Below are 18,352 nucleotides of genomic sequence, written 5' to 3'. Positions count from 1 at the left end.
AAGGATTTGTCCTTTACACAAAGGGCAGTAGGAAAGCATTCATGTTTCTAAGGAGAGAGAATGGGGAAGGAAGTAGAGTGAAGTGGGAGGCAGCGATGTGATCCATTTAGTGTTTTAAGACAACCACTTTATCATTGGGCTACAGTGTTGAGAACATGAATATGGGAGACAAGAAAGGAGATGATATTAATAGTCCAGGTGAAAATTGATGGCACCTTTTAAAATTGGGTTAATAATATATAAGGTTGTTGAGATGATGAAATAATAATACACGTCAAATGCTCAGTATTGGCACACAGTAAGTGCTCAGACAATGTTAGTTGTTATTATAATTAATAAAAACAAATATTTTGAGACCCAGAACTTATCAGGTCCATGGAACATGCCATAAAAATATCACTCATGCTTGAGTTTTTAGGCTTCTCCTACTCTACCCCAGTCAGAGTGGCCTTTTAAAATGTGGCAGTGTGTGAAAAAGAAAAATTTTAATAAAAGGAAAAAAAAAAAACCCAGATTATTAAATCCTTATGTTGAGACTGAGAACCTGAAAGCGAAAGAGAATTCATCACTGACATGGAAACTGAATTTATAGATGTTCATATGGCCAGTTGGCACTGATGACAATTGTTTGTAGTTCCTTGTGTGTAAAAAGAAGTAATGGTTTCTCTGTTTAGGAAGCCAGGATGTAGGTGGTAGGGAGAAAATAGCTGTTCAAAAAAGGAAGACAACAAAAAATAAACTATATTTCTGTGGAGCTATTAAATTTAAGGAATTATAGACAAAGGGGAGGAAATCAGAGGCCTCAGCAGAAAGGAGGTAAAGAAATGCCTTTGGATAAGATCATTTGGGATTCTAACAGGAAGACGTGCAAAAGGGCAAGACTCTGTCCTTGAAGGCAGAGTGGCAATTTTCAGTTTATAATTACTAATAACCCCCATGTACACAGCATTCAGCATGCACAAAATATATTGGCAAGTGTGTTAGTAAAATTTAGCTATCCCAAAGCTCTGGGAGCATTGACTTGGTAAAATAACGGAATACTCATTAAAGCAAAAGTAATTAACTGACTCAGTACTCCTTCTGGGTAAAGTGACTAGATGTCAGAGATAATCGTGAGGGACACAGAGGGCAGATCAGGGGAATTTTGTGGCTACAACAGAAGGATGACACACAAAGAGACAAGGCCATGCACACACCTTTGACTTTGAGTTTAACTCAAAGGCAATGTCCTTTACCCAGAGAGCCGGGGGAAACCACTAAAGCTTCTAAGGGGGTCCTTTAAGGAGGTGTGGGTGGATTGTGTGTGTGTGTGTGTGTGTGTCTGTGTGTGTGTGTGTCTGTGTACATATATACATACATATACAATTAGCTCCAAGGCTTTAGGGAAATTCAACACAAGTGCTTATTGTGACCCGTCTTTGTGTAAGGTCTCTGCAAGATCTTGGAGGAGATACAGATAAGGATGAAGTCCTAAGCTTTGCTTTTATAAAGCTGAGCATCAAATGAGAGTGAAGAACACGCCCACCTCTACCCCAGGTCCTTCTCTTCCAGTCATGGCTCTCCTGAGACTCTGCAGCAGGAGCCGATGAACGTGTGTGGTGAGTTGTTGGAAAGGGAAGTAGAGGTGATGCTTAGACAACATTAAATGAGAGGAGTGCAGTGTGAAGTATCTGCCGAGATTGCCGATTTTATGCTGTTGAAACCAGTCAGTCTTAGAGGGTGATATCAATTGTTTTCAGTGAAAAATCTGCCTAGAGTCTTAAAAAATGCAGGCAAGTCATTTATATGTGGCTTAGAGCACTGTGTTTTTGAAGTACTGATTTATTAGGTGTATATTGATGTGGCCTTTGGGCCGTTGGTGTTAAATATAGAGATCTGAATGTTCTTCAGTTCGTCTTAATTGTGACGAAATTGCCTGTCAAGGAAGGAAATACTTCCTGCGATAATCAGGTCTGCATCTTTGTAGGGATCCAAGTATGGTAACTTTTAACATTTAATTAAACTTTATTGGTTCTGATTAATTTGTGGGAAGTTGTAGAATCAGAGTTTAGAATATTGTAAAGGAAATTGTTATTATATACTGAAGAAAACTTAATGACAGTCCACCATGTGCAAGTGCTGGGCTAGGTCTTAGGGTACACGCCAAAGGAATGTAAGGTCATTCTTAGTCTTGGCATCAAAGTAGAGTCACCTAGAGTACTTTTTAGAAAAATCTTGAGAGCCAGGTGACACTCAGATCAATGAAAATTTCACTCAGTTCCATGAGAGCTTCACACAGAGCAATGGAGGCTATACTCAGATCAATGGAGGCGGCACTCAGATAAATGAATGATACACTGAGATAAATGAAGGACACACTCAGATCAATGGAGGTGGCTCTCAGATCAGTCCCTGACTCATCATGTCCTACAAAACACTGACCTCAGAGCTGAAAGAGTGGTGGATATGATGGCTGGGACCAGGGGAGGGAGAGATCCCCGTGATGTGCCAGCTGGACACCTGAGCCCCCTTTCAAAACAGCCTCTTGTTCTGTCCCATTTGGCTTCCTCTGGGGGAAAGTTGCTCTGCATTTATGGGTGGGACCTCTGCTGCTTTTGTGTTGTCAAGGAGGACGAAAATCTACAATGGGATTGAGAAAGAATGAAAGTGCATATATTTTTTTCTCCCAAAGAAACCAAAATCATTTCCACAGCTATATTATCCGATGCTGCCAATTTTATGCTTCAAAGAATTGAGAATGAATACCTGGCAGTAGGTACTAAATCTACGTGTGGTGACTGACAGATTAAGCACTAGGGACATTAAAGGAGATTAGACCATGGATCCCCAAACAGCAAATGTCAGGATTATTTTCCATCTTGGAGTTGAATGAAGTTCCCTTTATGTTTCTTAGCCCAGCCAATGCCATAATATTCTCCCAATTCTCTTCTTACGTTGCTTCTCTCTTTAGAACATCATTCATTCATTCAAATAGTGTTTCTTGAGCTCCTTTCATGTTATGGCTTGGTGCTAGCTACTGAGAGGGATGTAACAAAATGTAAGATATAGTGTTTGGACCCTAGAAGCTTATATTTCAAGAAACAGAAAAATGAGACCATAAAATAATCCTCTGAGGTCTTATGTGGTGCAGTTTCATGCAACTACGGTGAAGGAATCCTTTGAAGTGAGAGGAACAGCATAGAAATAATACTACCTTTCAGGATGAGTATGATCATATCTTGTCTGTTGTCAGCCTGAGACAGCTGAGGGCTGGTGGCCTTTAATTTTGCTCTGGGCTGTGGAAGTGGTAGAAGGAGGTTGGTCATTGAGGTTATTTCTGGATTTGAATCCTGACCCTGCCACGTTCCAGATGGAGGTGCTTTAGGTAGGTGACTTAATATTAAATACATTGGTACCTTTCAGGGATGTGTAAGGAGTAGCACTAATGCTTACAGTTAGCAAAGTGCTGACATTTAGAAGGCACTCAGTAAGTGGTGATGGTTATTCGTAACAATCATAACGGTAAAGATATTTCTATTGGGCCACTAAACTCATACTTAAATGGTTACTTCCAGCAGAACAACTCCATTCACCTTCCTCAGGTTTGCCTGTCTCTCTTTATGTGACAGATTTAGTACTTTTTGTTCCCCTAAATTAGCAGCATTAGACAATATATCATGGAGCAAAGCTTGCTTCTCTTGAGGAAGCAATTTGTTGTTTATTTTTCATTCCTTTGACATTTCTGAAGAATTCCCAAAGAAGGAAGCATTTTTAGGCCCCAGGGATGTGGACGGCTATTGGGATGGTGCTGCAAGATGCAGGCTGTGCTGACGATCGTTAAGACAATGATTTCTATATCAAAGTGCTTTGCCAATGGTAAGGTGTTGTCTTAGTCTGTTTGGGCTGCTATAACAAAATATCACAGACTGGGTCGCTTATAAACAACAGAAATTTATTTCTCAGAGTTCTGAAGGCTGGAAGTCTGAGATCAGGGTACCGGTATGGATGGATGAGGGTCCTCTTCCGGGCTGCAGACTTCTCACTGTATCCTCACATGGCCGAAGGGGAAGGGATCTCTCAGGAGCTTCTTTTATAAGAGCATTAATCCCATTCATGAGGCCTCCACCCTCATGACTTAAGCACATCCCAAAGGCCCAACCTTCTAATATCATCATGTTAGAATATCATCCTATTAGGATATCCTAAGCCGGGGGTTAGGGCTTCAACATATGAATTTTGTGGGGACACAAACATTCAGACCATAGCAGGTATCATACAGATTTAGCCACTATTATGTCACATGCAGCAAAAGCTCATGATTACTGACAAGACATTTAGTTGGAGGATTAGTCTATGAAAAGATTAGAGTCGAGTAGGTCACAACTTACTGGAACCTTCCAGACCTTCCCGAGTCTGGCTTTTACAGTGGAATTGCCACTCTAGATGAAATCCGAGAGTTTTCAGTCCAGCTTTCTGATGGGAGCGTTCAGGGGACATTTTAGTGTCAAGCCATTGAGTCAGACCTCAAAAGGCTGAGAGTGGGCCCAAGTACAAGTCCATCATATGTGGGCCAGGAAAGGCAGGGTGGGTCATTGCACCTGTCTCTGATTCTTGTCCTTGGCTGGGATCTGAGTGCCCCTGTTGTATGTAGCAGGATTCTCTTTCCTTTATGATGTTGGAGTCTCTAAAGTAATTGTTGGTTTACTTTTTTTTAACATCTGCCTCCGCCATTTTCCAGTCACATTGTACGTGGAGTGATATACATCATAAATATTTTTTACATTAAATACTCTCTTCCAGTAGATTTACCTGTACTCTATAGTCATTTTTCCCCCTACATTTCTCTGGAGACACTTAGTGCTGATAAGGATTTTATGGGGTTTCTCTCTCTCTCCCTGGTGTTTTCCTTAATTCTTCTTGGCCCAGTGTTGAGTTTCTTTGGTCTCCAGAACCCTTCTGTGCTTCGTCTTTAGAGATGAATTTATCATTTGTGCTTCTCAAAGCTGTTGTGTTTAGTGGCTCGTTTTGCTTACGTGCTAGAGCTTTCTCGGGAGTTTTATTATTTGATTCTGCTATTTTCAAAGATTTCTTAGATTTTTTCTGGGCTGATACTCTAGTGTTCACTTGGTAAATTGCTAAGTTGCATTGTCTTGAGAATAGATTCGTGATGCTGTGCCCAGTGTAATGGCTGCCTCCACCCCTGGTCCATTGCACTTGGAGCGCTTCTTGCAGCCATTGAACTTGTGCTGTGATAAAAGCATAGACTTTTTACTGTCATGAGCACCCTGGCTCATGAGGCTTCACAAACTCTGTCTTTTACATTAGAGCATCTCATACGGTTGTGCAGATTGCATCCTGCTCAAGCGTGCTGCATCAAGGGGCCAAGTAGCGGCTGACTGCCAACCTGTGCTTCCCTGGCCAAGCCTTGTACCTGGTGCAGGGCTGCATCCCCAGGAGAGGAACCTTTTCCTAATATACACACAGGTGTCATGTGGGCTAGCAGCCAGTCCGCTTTAACTTAGCTGGGTATCTTTAGGGGAGAAGGTGGAAGAAGAGGTGGTGGTGTTTCTTGTGGGGATCTAAGATCTCCCTACTCACCTGGAATCTTGAAGTTCCCCAAGATGAATGAAGTCATTAGAAGCCAAAACAAATTGTTAAAATTGTTTAAAAGTTGTTAAAGAACCACTTGGCACTTGCTAGCATTTTACATGCCTGAGATGATTCATTGTGGTCATCAGTTATTCTTTACTTCGTGGTGGCGGTCAGAGCTATAGATCTGATTTCAGTCCGTGTAGCCCCTGGAACACCCTTGCCTGCTGCGTCCCACTCTCCCTAGAGAATTACTGCCCCCAAGTTATATTCAAGCAGCCCTATTAAGATGACCTTGTCCCCAGTGGCCTCGACAAGCCAGCCTCCCTTCTCCACCTGGTTTAGTCAGTGCCCAGAGCAGCGCCCCATGCAGTCAGACTGCATTTTCTAAAAGTCAACAGTGTAGTGGCTTGGCAGCCTTCTTGGCCATGCTGTAGTTGCATCTGAGAGCTGCAGGTACCTTAGGTTTTTCATTTTTTTCCTCATATGAACCGTAAATACCCTTTCTCTGACTAGTATGCTGAAGGGATAGTATGCTTGCATTAGCAAACATTTCCTGATGTTGCCCTTTGTTCTGAGGTTTGTGACTTGGACCTTATCTATATTGAACTGAATTTGTTATCTGTCACCTGGGCACCTGTACTAATGTGGTCAGAGGCTTTCTGTATCCATCCTTGTATTAGTCCACCAGGGCTGCCGTAACAAAATAACACAGACTGGGTGGCTAAAACAACAGAAGTTTATTCCTCAGAGTTCTGGAGGCTGGAAGTCTAAGATCATGGTGCCAAAAAGCTTGGTTTCTGGTGAGGACTTTGTCCTGGCTTGCAGTTGGCTGCCCCTTCCCTGTGTCCTCACATGGCCTTTTCTCTGTGTGTGCCATCCTGGTGTCTCTTCCTTCATTTATAAGGACAACAATCCGGTTGGATTAGGGCCTCACCCTTATGACCTGATTTAACTGTAATTAAAGGCCCCATCTCCAAATATTGGGGGTTACGACCTCAATGTATGAATTTTGAGACGACACAGTTTACTCCATAACAACCCACACTTGCTAGACTTTCTCATTCAAACACATCCAGTAGATATTAAAACTATATTTCAGCAATACCTTTTCTGTCCATTTGGGCTCATGCAGCCGTTAAAGACTTCATTTCCGCCCTCAGAAAAACACTCTGCTTAGCAATAATTACACTTTGGATCTTGCCCCTTAGACAGCATCCTAATTGTTATATCCAAAAATCTAAGCCTCATTTTTGGAAACTGCTCCCCTATGTTAAATATAGCCAAATGCTTCCAGACAATCTCATTTTGCTGAAATTAAATTGGTGTTTTCTGGACCGTATTTGTCCCCTAAGCAGCATTCTCGAAGGGCTTGACAGGCTGGGCCCCCAGCCTGTACTTGCAGTAATCATGTTGATTTTTAATCAAGAGCCTTGTTTTGGCAGCTTCTCTTTTTTGATCATTTGAAAAATACTTCCTGATGGTTTGAAGTTTAAATTTGCGGGTGGGTGCTGGATCATGAAGAGGAGTTTAGGGCCTTAGTTTCTTAGGGAAAAAGTAGCCTCCTTATATATTATATTAATGGGCAATTTTGGTAATGATGAGGAGGAGGATTTGATTATCCAACCTGAACCTCCAAATATTTAGGGAGCATTGAGACTTATTTTCTTGTCTACCATGCAATATTGAAGAAACTTGACAACTGGATTTTTTTCTGAGGGTTAAAGTGATTTCCATGAGAAGAGGATGTTTTTTCAGACCCCTTTGAAATGCAGGTGCATGATAAAAAATGCAAATTCTTTGGGGATTAATCATGAAATGTTTCAGTGCTGTTATAAGGAAGCTCATCAGTCTAGTGAAATAAGGGCCACTTTCTTGGTCATGAATTTTCTATTTGCGCTATTTGATTAGTTATTTACTAGGCTAGATTGTATATGTGGGTGCCACTGGTGGGTCTAAGACACAGGAAGGGAGAAAGAAAACAGCTGAGACTCTACTATATAGTAAAGTCTAGCCCATTCTGTGCTGGAAAAATTTGGTGTAATAGTTAAATCTACTGCATATGCTTGAAATGCATAACTGAATGAGTAAATGAATGACTTCAGTAATTTAGGCTAGGCCAGTTTCTGGATAATCCAAACTAGTGACAGTGGCAAAGACAATGCTATGTGTTCACTGAACCCCTGTTCCTTTTCCTCCTGGGCACATGGCTAGAATTGCAAATCTCACTCTCCCTTGTTGTTGGGTAGTGCCTAGGGTTGAATTCTGGCCAATGGGATTTGGTGGGAATGGCATATGACACTTCAAAACCTGGCTTCTAAAAATCCTCCTGCATGATCCTCCATGTTTTCTCTCTTCCGTTATCCAACGATTGGTTGCAGAGTATGCAGTGGAAAAGCTAGGGAGTGGTGGAACCATAAGATGGAAGCATGCTGTGTCCCTGAACCACTGCTTGGAACAGAGCCCCTCATCAACCCACATGAGACTGTGATGTGATTTGAACAAGAAATAAATCCTCATTGTTTTTTTTGTTTTGTTTTGTTTTGTTTTGTTTTTGAGGAAGATCAGCCCTGAGCTAACATCCATGCTAATCTTCTTCTTTTTTTTTTTGCTGAGGAAGACCGGCTCTGAGCTAACATCTATTGCCAATCCTCCTCCTTTTTTTTTCCCCCCAAAGCCCCAGTGGATAGTTGTATGTCATAGTTGCATATCTTCATTGCTTTTTAAGCCACTGAAATGTGGTTTTGGGGATGTTTCAGTAGCTTGTGTTAATTACAATAAAGTTTCAGCTTGGTTTTGTTTCTCAGTATTATTATGCTGAAAAATATTTGACCTGAAAGCAATGAATGCTGCAACCAAATGTACCTATGCCAGCTTCTGCCTTATTAAGAACATATTCCTTTTGCTCTACTTATTCCTAGTAGAATCACAGGGATACACTAACTTACAGGCCAAGTGAACATTTGTCAGAGATCTTGTGAAGTCACATACACATAAAAACAACAAGTAAACCCACAACCTTTTAGAGACGTGAAAAAGTGCCAGGTGTTTATTCTCCCTCTGAAATCATTTAGGAGTCTCCTTCCCTAGGCATAACCCAGCAGATGAGGTCATCTACCTCTGATGGCTACCACCATCTGGTTAAGGGGTGGCAGGCAACAATTCAGGCATATGTTCTGAATTGTGAAAATCAAATGAAAGAGATGTGTTTGCAGAGACAAAGCACGTGAGTTCCATGTATGACCACTATCTAATTTATTTTAGATCTTAAGTGAATGCCTACTTTTTATGAGTGTATTAATGGACTGCTTGCCTCAAAATTATTTTGGGAGAAAAAGATTAAATGTAATTGAAAGAAATCCAAGAAAAATCAATGACCAAAAGACATAAAGTGTGAGTTAATACGTTTTTTGGTCTCTCTCTTGAGAGGTAGTCATTTTGTAACCTAGATTCTTCTAGAGCTGTGTGACTCAGTATCGCAGCCACTAGTCATATGTGACTATTTAAATATAAATTTAAATTAATTAAAATTAAACAAAATGAACAATTTATTTCCTCAGTCACATTAGCCACATTTCAAGTGTGCAATGGCCACAGATGTTTAGTGGCTACTGTATTGGACGGCACAGATATAGAACATTTCCATCATTGCTGAAAGTTCTATTAGATAGCACTGGTCTAGAGAACTAGCTTTTCATGATGTAACCAAATTTTCAGATCTTCTCACTTCTCATACATTTAAAAGCACTGTTGAAAGCAAGACAATAGGCCCAAAATGGAGTCACTTATGCTAAGCCGCACATCACCAAACTGAGACAATTACAGTTTTGGCTTTCCCAGAAATGGAATCTTAAGCCAGTCAATCAGGAATCACCTGATTAGCATTAGTTAGGTAATCTACCTGAAAAACCCCTGCCATCCCCTATGAGGAAAGTAACCTTTCGATAACCAATCCGCTTTTTTTGACCTAGTACAACTTCCTTGGTCCTCCCCGCTTCTGCCTATCTTGCATTGTATAGCTCTTCAGAGCTCCTTTCTATCTACTAGATTGGATGTGGATTGATTTATGAATTGCTGAATAAAGCCAACAAGATCTTAAAATTTACTCAGTTGAATTTTTTTTTAACAGTACCATGCTGTTTTTTCAAAGCACATGAGATATTTTTAAGATTGTTGCAATATAAATTCTGGAAAAGGTTCTGGAACAAATCACAAAAGGATTATTTCTGAGTACTCATAAAAGGAAGTTGTGATAATTAGGAGCCAGCAAGGGTTCACTAAGTTGAGTTATGACATGTTCACTTCATTTCCTTCAGTGCTTGACATAACAATCTAAGCTTCATGAAAGAAGGAATTTTTGATCTATTTTCTTCATTGCTGAGTTCCCAATATTTTCGGTGTTTTCAACATAGAAGGTGTTCAGTAAATGTCTGTTGAATGACTATTAGAGAAATAAGATTGATGTAGTTAGTTTCAGTTTTCTCAAGATAAAAGGGAAAATTTCTCATGATATTTTTGAAGCAGTGGGTGCTGGGGAATAAGAGAGTTGAGTGAGTTGCTAGTTAAATAATCATGAGAAGCAGGTAATGAAGAGAGCGTGAGGCTTGGAATCAAATATAGAGCTGCCTTCAATTCTTGGCTCTTTCCCTTAACCTGTGTGATCCCAGGCAGTCATTTCACTTCTCTCAATCACTGTTTCCTCATCTTCAAATTAAGCATAATAATATCTACATCATAAGGTTGTCATGAATATTAAATATTGTGATATAAAAGGGTAGCATGAACTAGCCTGGAAGGGGGTCTCTAGTAGAATTTTATGGGGTGAGTCTTCATTCTGACCTAGTTCATGTTTATATTTCTGACATCAGTAAGGATATATTGATTGAATTTGTGGATGACCTAAGCTGGACTAAGAATCAGAATTCAGAGGGACCTTAGTAAACTGAAATGATAGGCTAAATCTAATTCTTTAAAGTTAGTAAGGAGATATATGATGATTTATACTTGCTTCAAAGAAAAATTGCAACTATAGCAGACAGAGTACTTCTGGCTTAACCTCAGTGTGCAAACAAACTTGGGGACTAAAAAAAATTACATGATGTATCTGCCAGAAGTTAGTCTCAGCAGTAGGAATAAGGCATCCAGAGTTGCACAATAGAACTCCTGGGAAGTTAAAAATGCTGATGACTGGGCCATTACCAGGGAATCTGATTTAATTGGCGTGGGATGCAGCTTTGGCATATAGGATTTTTAACTCCTTCTGTCGTCCCCAAATGATCCTTGTGTGCAGCCAAGTTTGAGAACCACTGGTCTAGGCTGAGGGAGGTCGTGCCTAGTTCTGTTCACTCCATATGTACAGTCTATAAACGTTACTTGCATGGGAAAGTGCCTGCTACATGAAGTTCTGAATGCCCCACTCAAAGCTTGGAGTGCATTCAGGGAGGAGTGTCAGGGCAGTGAGAAGACTGGCGCTCGCAACATTCTGAAGGGGAGGTGGAAGGAAACAGACACTTCTCTTGGAGAACAATAGGAAGTGGTGACAGTCTTGGATACTGCTTGCTTGGTCTGTCTTAGGAAGCTAGATTCGGTTTCCCTCTCTGGCATTCCTGAGGGCAGAAAGGGACCCAGTGAGTGCAAGCTGCGGGAGATGGATGTGGAGAAGTGCTTGCTGACAACAGTGCTTCCTGGAGACCCCAGAATTACCAGGCTCTGGAGGTTCACAGATACCTCACAGATTTTATTGTGGATTTAAAGGGATTTAAAGAGGCTAGGTGGTGGGTTTAACTACCAGCAAGTTTTCTTTCATCCCTGACCCCACCTCCTACTCTCTCACTTTCATCCCCTGCCTTAGCCATACTGGTCTCCTTTGAGCCCCCCAAGCATGTTCTCCGCCTCAGAGTCTTTGCAATTGCTGTTCCTTCTGCTTGAAACACTTTTCCTCCAAATACCTGCACACTTTACTCGCACCTCCCTCAGGTTTTTGCTCAAATTACAACTTCTGCTTTGTTTCTTTATCCCTCTTTCTTTTTTCTTTTGCTCTATCACCATCTGAAATCACACACATGCACACACACACATGCACATGTATGTATGTCTTCCTCTGAGAGACTGTAAGCCTCATGTGGTCCAGGACTTTTGTCTCAAGTATGCACCGATGTAACCCCAGTGCCAGCATGGTGCTGGGCTCTCAGAGGACCTCAAGAAATATTTGTTATTGAGTAAATCTCTGGGGTCATCTGCTTCTATGGACTTTCACCAATTGTGTCTTAAATTCCCTGTTCTGACCTGGATAAACTTCCTGTGAAGGAGACCAACTAATTTGCATCTTTGAAGGATAAATTTAATAATATAAAATTTATATTTATGGGTATAATGACCACTTTCAAGCTGTTTTTCTTTTCTTCCCCATGTCAAGTGGGAACAGCATCTTCTAAAAACAGAACTTTGTTCACTGATTAGCAGTTTTCGGGCAACCATTGAATGGAATCCAATGTGGAGAGTAAATAGCAAGCCTTACTGCAGTGTAATTTGTTTCTTTGGAGCCACTTTGGGTGCAGTAAAGGTCAATAATGCACAGGAAAGCTAGGTTTAATTTCTTTGATGTGTAAAAATTAGTGCTTTGTCATCAATTACAGATGCAGGAGGACAAATCACCGGCACATTAAGTTGTTCCTGCTACATAAATTACAAATCTTGTTAGGAAAAAGTATTAGCGTCATCCCTTGTTATTTTAAAAATGCCAACTCTGATAAAACAGTCAGCCTTGAGCGTATATTAAAATGCTTGAATTGTACTCAAATAAATCCAGCCTTTTAAGATAACACCTCATTTTAATTTCATACACGATTAAATCTATCAATTCAAAGGTCTTTTAACATATAAGTTTTGAAGTCATAACAGTACCCTTTAACTCCCTGTGGAAAAACTTAAACCTCTCTCTGCTTCTTGAATAACTTTCCTTTATTGACAGAAAATTTTAAGAAATCCTCAGCTCCTTCGTTTTGTGTTCTTGTGTGTTTTTCTCAAGGAGAAGAGGAAATTAAATTGTGATCCTAAATCCCTTTCATTTTTAGAAGTAGATTTTTCTTTTAATCATAGTCCAGAAGGAGGTTGAAAAAGCTTTGTGAATCAAATATTTTATCTGTATCATGATGAGACAGTCTAAATTATTATCCTATATCCAGCAAAATCTTTATTCCTGCATCCCGTAGAACTTCTGAATTTTCTATTCTTAGCATAAATGGTGCCTCCTCACTCCAATCAAGGTGACTGCTTCTGGGCTCCTTTGTAACTTGAGGGCCTCACTCTGCAAACATCAATTTGAAGAGACCTCCTAAGGTTGGGGCTGGATGTGGATCTGACTGCCCGACCTGGCCCAGGCAGAGCAGCACTGCAGCCTTTCCAGAAGGAGGCACCCTCCTGTCCTGTTCAGAGAGCTCGGAGTCTTGAATACCTGTACCTCCCTTCTCATCAAAATCTCCTTTGAGGGGAAACTCCATCAACAAATATTTATTGAGTACTTTCTGCATGTCGGATTCTGTGCTTGGGGCTAGAGGAACTGTGGTGAGGAAAACAGTATGTTCTATAAAATACCCGACCTAAAGAACGAATGTAGCATGTGCATATTACCTCTTTGAGGGAAAGAAAAGCGGTCCACCATTTTCTGCAGAAAAAATCATATATAATATATATTCATATGATATCAATATTTATCAAATATTTATCTACTTATTCTTACCCTGCCTCCTCCTTCTCTCTCCCTCCCTCCTTCCTTCCTCCTTCCTTTTCTTTCTTCCTTCTTCCCCCCCGTCTCTCCCTCCTTCCTTTCCTCCCTCTCCTCAATCATGAATTAGCTAAGAGTGTGTTGCAAATATAAGCATTAAGACCAAGTCTTTAGAATCAGAAAGACCTATGTTTGAATCTTAGCTCTGCCACTTCATAGTGGTATTGTTGTATTTGTTATCACTACTACCATGATCATTGTTGTTATTTAGTGTAGATAACAATTACTTACCATATCAGGCAATAAGGGATTGGCATGCATTTTGCATTTAACCCTTATGACAATCCTATGATGTCAATAATATTATTGCCCCCATTTAATGGCCCAGGAAACTGTGCCTTGAGATTGTATATAGTATGTTGCCCCAGGTCACATAGTAAGTAAGCAAAGGAACTGAGACTGGCTTTGTGATTTGACCATTCTGAGACTTGGTTCCTCCTTTGTAAAACGGAGGTGCTGATTCCTGTCTGGAAGTTGCTTGGGATGATTCAGTGAGATGGACTGTTTCACATGTGCCATTTGGTTCCTGGCACATGATAACTGGTAAGTGCTCACATGGGGTGTGGCTGATCCTGCTCTGCCTTCAGCTGTCTGTTTTTAAGATTGAACAGTCGGCTTCCTTTCTTCTGTCTTCTTAGCTACTCCCTCACCCCTCACTTAAATTTGGGACTTTGTTCTTTTCATCATCCTAGAAAACCCAGTGAAGCCTGAAGTATTGAGAACTTATGAAATGTTTTTGAGGTCCCATGTGATCCTGTGGCAAATGTGGAGTGGGCCCAGATGCACATCTCTGGGCTTGAAGATGCGAGACGCCTGCTTGGTGCTTTCTCCCAGGCTGTCTCTGCAGCTAAGCAGGTGCTGGGGGCCAGGTGGGTCTTCTAGGGTGGCCTTCCCCTCTGCACAGAAATAAGCTCTCTCTAGAAGCACTACATGGGAGTTTTCCTTGAAGACTTCAAGGGATCTTGAAGAGTGAACAGGAGGTTGGGCTTTGACCATATGTTGCTAAGTGTGTGCTGTAAGTGACATGAGGCAGCTGTGGGATTGGATGTGGCGAATGTGTCATAATGACATATGAAGTGGCCTTATGTGATAGTGTGCAATTTTCTGTCTGTAACTGAATAAAATTCCATGGTAGAAAATGACCCACTTGACATACTTGGCCTCCTCTAACTCAGTTATGGTTCTTGTGTTGAGCAAGTTGAGATTGAAGAGTTGGATTTCTAGAGGATGAGAGTGGTTCTGGATCTTGCTCTCGATTCCCGAGTTGCTGCTCGTCCCAGCTCTGAGACATTCCTGTGACTCATGATGGTTGTTCTAGAGAAAGTACCTTTCAGTGAATGAAGAGGAGGCTTATTGTTGTTATTTGTAAACATCACTTTTGCTTGAAAATCTATAATGGCAAGCTGTGCTAGAGTAGAAACATATTTTCTGATTTAATTTCTTTTTGCTCATAACTTTCTTTTAAATTTTTGAGGGTTATTTGGTTTGAATTTTGTAAGAGCTCACTTAATAATCTGGTAAATTTGTCAGAAGTGTGAGGACAGGGTAAAACTTCTCACGTTTTTGCCCTTCAACTGAATAGTGTGGTTAAAGATAATTTCTTGAAGAACTATCTATCCTAATTTTGTATTTTTTAGGAGACATTAGAGACAGAAAAAAATTAGTATTGAGAGCATGCATATTATAAAAGTAAATACTCATTGTTTACAGTTCTTCTTTAAAAACATGCATTTTACATAGAATAAGAGTATTTTAGCTGTTTGGTTCATTTATTTATTTATTTATGTAAGGAAGATGAGCCCTGAGCTATTTATTTATTTTTGTGAGGAAGATTAGCCCTGAGCTAACATCCATTGCCAATCCTCCTCTTTTTGCTGAGGAAGATTGGCCCTGGGCTAACATCCGTGCCCATTATCCTCTACTTTATATGGGATGCAGCCACAGCATGGCCTGACAAGCGGTGCGTTGGTCCACACCTGGGATCCGGAGCCTGTGAACCCCGGGCTGCCAAAGTGGAGCGGAGCATGTGAACTTAACCGCCGCACCACCGGGCCTGCCCCGGTTTGGTTCATTTTTAAGGTATCTCATGTCCGCACACCTGATTAATTGTCATTCCTTCCATTTAGTTAATATTTGAGTGCCTACTATATGCCAGGTAATGGGGCTACTCAGGCCTTCATAGACCTTATAATCTACTGATGGATATAAACAAGTAATCAGGTCATTATAATTTAGGGGAAAGCATTGGGAGAGCACATAGTAGGGTGACCTAACTCTGCCTGGGGGGAGGGGCAAGGATGTCCTCCTGGAAGAAGCAGGATTTAAGCCAGGTCCTGAAAGAACAGTGAGAGTTAATTTGGTGAAGCTCTTAGGGGTAGGGTATTGGGTTAGGACCATGGAAATAGCTCATGCAGATGCCTGGAGCTGGGAGCAAGCCATGGTGTTATTGGGGTCTTCTTCTCAGAGATATTTACAAGAGCAAGAACTTCAAATTGTTCCTGATTGTGACATTTACAGTTTCAGACATATTGCAAACGCTTCCTGGTGAAAACCATCCCAGCCTTGTCAGGTGCATAGTCTATGTCCAGAGGTAGCACTTGTCACACGGACAGTGCCCTGCCCTTAGTTGAGGCACAAGCCTGTGGAGCAGTTATTCCCACCCAATGGCCAGACTGGCTTTGGAGTGCTTGGTGCAGCCTGGGATAGAGATCCTCCTGGGCATGAGGCAGAAAGCCCTTGTAAATCAAAAGTTCCAGGATTGCTTCTATTGGGAAGATAGAGGTGATGAGTGTGGGGTAGATGAGGAATATAGAAGAATATAGATAGAAGAATCTCTTTTGGTTTTGGAACCTCCAATGAAAAGAAATTTTAAAGGCATGTGGATCATAGTCATGGAACATAGTTTAATTAATTTCCCAAGAAACCTTAAAACTTCAAAGTCGTACTGCATCATAAAATCATGTTTTATGGTGCAGAGAGCCCTGGACTTGGGAAAAGTCCAAAGGATCTGAGTTCTAGTTCCAATCATGTGTCCTGAGGCCAACTAGTTAATAACCTGTAATGAAGCTGTTATGGTCTTGTGCTAGCACCATGACATGGATTTAGCTGTCCTGAGTGCAGCCATTTGAGATTAGACACCTTAAAATACTGTGGGGCCAACTGTGATTCTCTCCTGGCTCTAACCTCTTCCTGGGCCTCATAGCTTCCCTCCCCCAATGCTCCCTGGGATGTTTCATTGTATATCATTCAGATCATCTTCCACTGATCATCTTCCATTCATCATTCCAAGTCCTGGTCACTTGCCTCAGTGATTCAGCAGCAAGGATCTGTTATCCTGTTTTTGCCTGCCCTCCCACTTTCCGTTTATTTCACGTGCTCAGCAACTCAAAACAAAAGAGGAGAAAAGTATGATATGCATTTCTCGTCAGACTTGAATGTAAACTTTGGGATAGGCCTCGTTTCTGTTTGTTCCCTATAATGAATTATAGCTTTCTCACTTAATCTAACTTAAGCGTAGAGATTATTGGTATAAACATTATTAAGATAAAAATACTTCGACTCAAGGAAGATCTCTGCTGTTTCACACTCCCTTCAAAATTGCGTTATCCAGCTCTTGGCGTGAGCTTTGTGTTGAAAGAAAGAACTTGTGTTTTTGGCTCTGTAATGTGAGTGATGAATAGGGGAATGATTGCTCTGTTGCTGGGTGGCCACCCTCTTGAAGAGAAGGATTCTGAAATTTTCTCTTCATCCATGTGTTTTTTCCCCTTTTTTGGCCTCAGTGAAAGCTCTATTTCTAAGTGTTGAAAATTAGATATTTGAAATGTGTTTTTGCAAGGACCCAGGACAGGCCAGGGCTTTTCTAAATCCATGTTACTATCTTGCAGTTGCTCAACACAGTTAAAAAAACCTGTGCAATGGTCTTTTCTGGACTATTGCAACAGCTTTCTGTCATCTTGAGTCTCCTAACTCACCTTTCCAGTCTGTCCTGCTTATTGATGCCAGGGTGACTTTTTTCAAAGGAATTTGAATATGCAAACATTATGGCTAAAACCTCTCTAGCTTTAGGAATTCTTAAACCTGGGTCCAGGTTTGGTGGTGAACCAAATTGGTGAACTCTCTGAATTTGTATGCAAAATTTATGTGTAGAGGATCTAGAATTTTGGTCCAAGTCTCAAAGGCACCCTTCATCCGCTTTAGAATATCCTAACTCCTTAACAAGAAACACACCTATCCAGCTTGACACACAACCTCCAGCCATCAGATGATGCTCCCCTGATGCTGGCCAACCTTTCCTGACCACTCTGCTCTCCCATACCTCCCTGCCTTTGAACCCAATGATCATTCTGCTGGTAATGCCCGTTCCTCATCCTTGGCTTTGCCTGGTGAACTTCCATTTTACCTTCAAGATTTTACTCCGGGCCCATCTTCTCTGGAGATATTTTATTCCCTTTGTCAGCAACAAAATGTTGCTCTTTCATTTTTTTTTCCTCCTTTGTGACACTCATCACACTTCCCTACTAAGTCTGAGGACAAGAAATGTATTCTGTTCATCTGTGTATTGCCAGCCTAGAGAATGGTGCTAGCCCAAAGTAAATGCTTATTAAATATTTGTTGAACAAATAAGCAAAAGAATAGAAGACACATTCTTTCCTTAGATAGGGTAAAGATAGACTTACAGAGCCACAGTGCTGGAATCGACATTGCCTTCCTGCAGGTGAATGGTTTACGTAATCTGGACATGAAGTCGCCTGTCCCCCAGATGAGGTATCTCAGTCTCCTCTATTAAATAATAGTACATCGATTCTCTGTTCAACACAAACAGGTTAGAATGGATTCCTCTAAGTTTTATGAAATAAAAGATTTCTGGTGCTGGAGATTGATTTCGGTACTTATAAGACTCTCTGTAAATCTTCAAAAGGACAAAGGGCCTAGGCTGATAGAAAGAGTTCCCCTAAATCAGCCTGATAAAAAGTTCTGCACAACAAGATAGCCTTTGTCTTG

At 41.0% G+C, this 18,352-nt stretch overlaps 1 protein-coding gene across 6 annotated transcripts in view; it reads left to right on the top strand.

The window, feature by feature from the left end:
- Nucleotides 1-18,352, top strand: part of ST6GALNAC3 (ST6 N-acetylgalactosaminide alpha-2,6-sialyltransferase 3) — a 501,982-nt gene that overhangs the window by 113,534 nt on the left and 370,096 nt on the right. The window contains exon 2 of one of the 6 annotated variants that reach the window (XM_087448844.1): nucleotides 1,428-1,598. The exons of the other annotated variants lie outside the window; for them this stretch is intronic. The gene's annotated coding sequence lies outside the window, so the exon portion shown is untranslated. The remainder of the gene's footprint in view (nucleotides 1-1,427; nucleotides 1,599-18,352) is intronic. 6 annotated transcript variants of the gene reach the window in all.

The sequence above is a fragment of the Ceratotherium simum genome, chromosome 2 (genome assembly GCF_057802395.1).
Source record: "Ceratotherium simum simum isolate JZ-2026a chromosome 2, ASM5780239v1, whole genome shotgun sequence".
NCBI classification, from domain to species: domain Eukaryota; kingdom Metazoa; phylum Chordata; class Mammalia; order Perissodactyla; family Rhinocerotidae; genus Ceratotherium; species Ceratotherium simum.
The sequence above is the reverse complement of the archived record's forward strand: the minus strand, read 5'-3'. Positions and strand labels throughout refer to the sequence as shown.